Here is a 6,061-nt window from a genome sequence, read left to right as displayed (position 1 = left end):
TTAAATGAAGTGGAGATAGGCAACCCTCCAGAAAAAGAATTCAGAATAATGATAGTGAAGATGATCCAGGACCTTGGAAAAAGAATGGAGGCAAAGATCAACAAGATGCAAGAAATGTTTAACAAAGACCTAGAAGAATTAAAGAACAAACAGAGATGAACAATACAGTAACTGAATTTAAAAATACACTAGAAGGAATCAATAGCAGAATAACTGAGGCAAAACAGATAAGTGACCTGGAAGACAGAATGGTGGAATTCACTGCCACGGAACAGAATAAAAAAAAAAAAGAATGAAAAGAAATGAAGACATCCTAAGAGACCTCTGGGACAACATTAAACGTAACAACATTCGCATTATAGGAGAAGAGAGAGAGGAAGGACCCAAGAAAATATTTGAAGAGATTATAGTCGTAAACTTCCCTAACATGGGAAAGGAAATAGCCACCCAAGTCCAGGAAGCACAGAGAGTCCCAAGCAGGATAAACACAAGGAGAAACACGCTGAGGCACGTAGTAATGAAATTGACAAAAATTAAAGACAAAAATTATTAAAAGCAACAAGGGAAAAATGACAACATACAAGGGAACACCCATAAGGTTAACAGCCTATTTCTCAGCAGAAACTCTACAAGCCAGAAAGGAGTGTCACTATATATTTTAAGTGATGAAAGGGAAGAACCTACAACCAAGATTACCTGGCAAGGATCTCATTCAGATTCGACACAGAAATCAAAAGCTTTACAGACAAGCAAATGCTAAGAGAATTCCACACCACCAAACCAGCTCTACAACAAATGCTAAAGGAACATCTCTAAGTGGGAAACACACAAGAAGAAAAGGACCTACAAAAACAAACCCAAAACAATTAAGAAGATGGTCATAGGAACATACATATTGATAATTACCTTAAAGGTGAATGGATTAAATGCTCCAACCAAAAGACACAGTCTTCCTGAATGGATACAAAAACAAGACCTGTATATATGCTGTCTAGAAGAGACCCACTTCAGACCTAGGGACACACACAGACTGAAAGTGAGGGGATGGAAAAATATATTTAATGCGAATGGAAATCAAAAGAAAGCTGGAGTAGCAATACTCGTATAAGATAAAATAGACTTTAAAATAAAGAATGTTACAAGAGACAAGGAAGGACACTACAAAATGATCAAGGGATCAAGCCAAGAAGAAGATATAACAATTATAAATATATATGCACCCAGCATAGGAGGACCTCAATACATAAGGCAACTGCTAACAGCTATAAAAGAGGAAATCGACAGAAACACAATAATAGTGGGGAACTTTAACACCTCACTTACACCAGTGGACAGATCATCCAGACAGAAAATTAATAAGGAAACACAAGCTTTAAATGACACAGTAGACCAGATAGATTTAATTGCTATTTATAGGACATTCCATCGAAAAACAGCAGACTACACTTTCTTCTCAAGTGCGCACGGAACATTCTCCAGGATAGATCACATCTTGGGTCACAAATCAAGCTGTGTGTGTGTGTGTGTGTGTGTGTGTGTGTGTGTGTGTGTGTGTGTGTGTAAGGGTGGAAAGGGAGAAGCCGAAGACTCTGTTCCAGAACTATCAAGATCAGAACTAGAAATCCTACCAAGGCAGAGAGTTTTTGTGTTACAGTATGCTGCAAACCATCTTGCCATTAAAAAGCCAATTAACATTAGCCTTGCAGTATAGCTTAGCTTCAGCACGTACTGTTTTCTACAAAGTAGCAAAGAATTTTTCCTGTCCATATAGTTGGAGTGCGCTGGTTTTAGGAAACAGTAACGCCTCCTCAAAACTGTCATTGATACATTCATTACAATAAGTGAGTATGACACACACATATTATCTTTCTGTTTTAATTGTACAATTCTGTGCCTCTAAACTCACCAGGGTTTCCTACTTAGACCTGTTGTTTGTAATAGCTCATCAGTGAGGTGAAATATGTAAACATGCTGAAAATAAATGAAATGATACATATTAATTTCTGGTGCAGCATGAAATACAATGTGAACAAACATCAATGAAGGGTAATAGTAGACTTTTCTTTTTCATGGAGTATTTGTATTAATATCTCTGAACTGTCAGCTGTGTTCTTGTGTGCCTTAAAGTTCTTCCAACTTTTTCAATTGTGGACTCCTCAAGCCTACATCTGGTTCACTGGAATGCTTTCTACATGCCAGTGAGTACAGCTTCTGACCATATTACCTACCACATACATACTACCTTTAGACTGAATAATTCACAATTAATTTCCAAAAGACCCAAGTCCTGCATTTAGATCTTATGTCATAATGACTGGTAGACAGAGGGCATTTGTACAGTTGCTTTCCTTGTGGACTTTATGATCATCAGGATTAAAGACAGAGGACCTGAGATTGGGGTAATTATTAGCTTTGGGGGCATGGTAAATCAGTATAGAGGTGTGAACATGCTTTTAAAGATTTTAAACTTGAGTAAAGAGTAGAGTCAATGTATAATTAGATGGCTCAGAGAGAAAGCTAACCTAATATATGCAACACAAAACCTTTTTTTAGAATTAGACAAAAATATGTATTGCAGACCATTTTATGGTAGGAGTTACCCATTCATTTATTGAACAAACACATTGAGTATACCTCTTATGACAGATGTTAAGCCCTGTGCTGGGGAGGCAATAATGAAAAATTTCAACAATGATTGGGGAATTTAGTGTGGGGAAGACCAGATTGGTGCTGGAAATGCTGAAAATCCAAAGACATAAACTACCTGGGCATTTGTGAAGAGTCAAAAATAAGTCTATGATTTGTGGTATGAGTTGGTCATCTTAAGACATGTGGTGAGAGGCAGCCAGTTGGTACAGTGATTTTTTGTGATAGAGGAAAAAGGAGGAGCAGGTACAGTGGAAAAAATTGAAGTGAATTGAGTTCAAGTAGGAATGATAGTGAGTTCCACTGCAGGACCCTGTGTAGAGCCTCTCTGGATCCATTAGTTTTATGAGACAGTCTTAAGTTGGTGGAAGATAGATTAAAGCCAGAAGTCAAATGTGTTTCATTGCAAATGAAAATATGGAAGTCTGTTTTTATTCATTTGAGGAGCAAACCATTTGAAAAAGATATTTTTCTATGCCTATTATTTAGATTTCTGAATTTATTTTGTTTTTGTTTTTATATTTTTCTTTATACTAGCTAGTAATTTTCCTCAAACTAATCATGATTTGGTCAAATATGATGACACACATTGCAAATTTTTATCACAGGGGATGGCATTGCCAGTGATTGAGAACAGAAAGCTCATAGGTTTGATCACAATGGATCTTGAGATCTGGACTCACTTTAGAAATTTTCATTCATAAATGCAGAGCCTTCTTGCAGGTATACTCACTCTTTGTTCTTCTTTTATCCATGTTGGCTTGAAAATTTGGCTCAGGAAGATTCATACTATAAAGGCCTGGGTATCCAGAATGTCCTCCTGGATGTTATTTTCCAGGTGACTCCTTAGAGCATTTCTTCTACCTCTTCTACTTCAGCCTAATGACTATGCAACAGTTGTTTTAGTGTCTTGTTATGTCAATTTTCTACAAATATCCATCTTGATGGAATTGTATTTTGATAAGTGGTACTTCAATCCTGGTAGACCGACTACATTCTAGTGATTGATTCCGTCTTCCATTCAGTGTGAAGAATGTGACACCTTTTCTTCAAACACATTGCAGATTCAGTATCACCGAGGTTTGGATACCAAAATACCAGCTGTAGAGCATCATTTTGGTGTGTGTATGTGTGTGTGAAAGAGAGAGACAGAGACAGAACTGTAGAGAGCAGAGTCCATAATATCTTTTATAAGACAGAACAGAAATAACTTAAAAAATATACTCAGAATATATTCGATGACTAATGACACACTTTCTCATAAAATTGCAGATCTATATTTCACTTTCAATAATAGACACACTATTTCCTTTTAGCTATAGACAAAGCCTCTTTCAGGTAAGATGGTATTTTACCTTACAATCACACAACGTAAAACGAGAGTCATTGTTTTAAAGGAACTGAACCTTCTGCCATTTCAGCAACCCTTAAGTGCTGACTGTTAACATGCTTTTCTTTTCCTTTGATGTTACTGTGACAAGAAACAAATCCATAGAGAGATTGGTTCAAGATGGCGGAGTAGAAGGACGTGCACTCACTCTCACTTGCAAGAGCACCGGAATCACAACCAACAGCTGAACAGTCATCAACAGGAAGACACTGGAATTCACCAAAAAAGATACCACACATCCCATCCCAAGACAAAGGAGAAGCTGCAGTGAGACGGTAGGAGGGCCGCAATCACAAAATCAAATCCGATAACCATTGGGTGGATGACTCAAAAACTGGGGAACAATTATACCACAGAAGTCCACCCACTGGAGTGAAGATTCTGAGCCCCACATCAGGCTTCCCAACCTGGGGGTCTGGCAATGGGAGGAGGAATTCCCAGAGAATCAGACTTTGAAGGCTAGCGGGATTTGATTGCAGGACTTCAACAGGACTAGGGTGAACAGAGACTCCACTCTTGGAGGGCACACACAAAGTACAGTGCCCATCAGGATCCAGGAGGAAGGAGCAATGACCCCGTAGGAGACTGAACCAGACCTACCTGCTAGTGTTAGAGGGTCTCCTGCAGAGGCAGGGGGTGCCTGTGGCTCACGGTGAGGACAAGTACACTGGCAGCAGAAGTTCTGGGAAGTACTCCTTGGCATGAGCCCTCCCAGAGTCTGCCATTAGCCCCATCAAAGAGCCTATAGCCTCCAGTGCTGGGTCGCCTAAGGCCAAACAACCAACAGGGAGGGAACTCAGCCCCACCTGTCAGCAGACAAGCAGATTAAAGTTTTACTGAGCTCTGCCCATCAGAGCAGCACCCATCTCTGCTGACCACCAGTCCCTCACATTGGGAAGCTTGCACAAGCCTCTTAAATACCCTCATCCACCAGGAGACAGACAGAATAAGCAAGATGAACTACAGTCCTGCAGCCTGTGGAACAAAAACCACATTCACAGGATGATAGACAAAACGAAAAGGCAGAGACTATGTACCAGATAAAGGAACAAGATAAAACCCCAGAAAAAGAATTAAATGAAGTGGAGATAGGCAACCCTCCAGAAAAAGAATTCAGAATAATGATAGTGAAGATGATCCAGGACCTTGGAAAAAGAATGGAGGCAAAGATCAACAAGATGCAAGAAATGTTTAACAAAGACCTAGAAGAATTAAAGAACAAACAGAGATGAACAATACAGTAACTGAATTTAAAAATACACTAGAAGGAATCAATAGCAGAATAACTGAGGCAAAACAGATAAGTGACCTGGAAGACAGAATGGTGGAATTCACTGCCACGGAACAGAATAAAAAAAAAAAAAGAATGAAAAGAAATGAAGACATCCTAAGAGACCTCTGGGACAACATTAAACGTAACAACATTCGCATTATAGGAGAAGAGAGAGAGGAAGGACCCAAGAAAATATTTGAAGAGATTATAGTCGTAAACTTCCCTAACATGGGAAAGGAAATAGCCACCCAAGTCCAGGAAGCACAGAGAGTCCCAAGCAGGATAAACACAAGGAGAAACACGCTGAGGCACGTAGTAATGAAATTGACAAAAATTAAAGACAAAAATTATTAAAAGCAACAAGGGAAAAATGACAACATACAAGGGAACACCCATAAGGTTAACAGCCTATTTCTCAGCAGAAACTCTACAAGCCAGAAAGGAGTGTCACTATATATTTTAAGTGATGAAAGGGAAGAACCTACAACCAAGATTACCTGGCAAGGATCTCATTCAGATTCGACACAGAAATCAAAAGCTTTACAGACAAGCAAATGCTAAGAGAATTCCACACCACCAAACCAGCTCTACAACAAATGCTAAAGGAACATCTCTAAGTGGGAAACACACAAGAAGAAAAGGACCTACAAAAACAAACCCAAAACAATTAAGAAGATGGTCATAGGAACATACATATTGATAATTACCTTAAAGGTGAATGGATTAAATGCTCCAACCAAAAGACACAGTCT

Source organism: Physeter macrocephalus, chromosome 2 (genome assembly GCF_002837175.3).
Source record: "Physeter macrocephalus isolate SW-GA chromosome 2, ASM283717v5, whole genome shotgun sequence".
Classification (NCBI taxonomy): Eukaryota; Metazoa; Chordata; class Mammalia; order Artiodactyla; family Physeteridae; genus Physeter; species Physeter macrocephalus.
Note: the sequence above shows the minus strand (reverse complement) of the source record.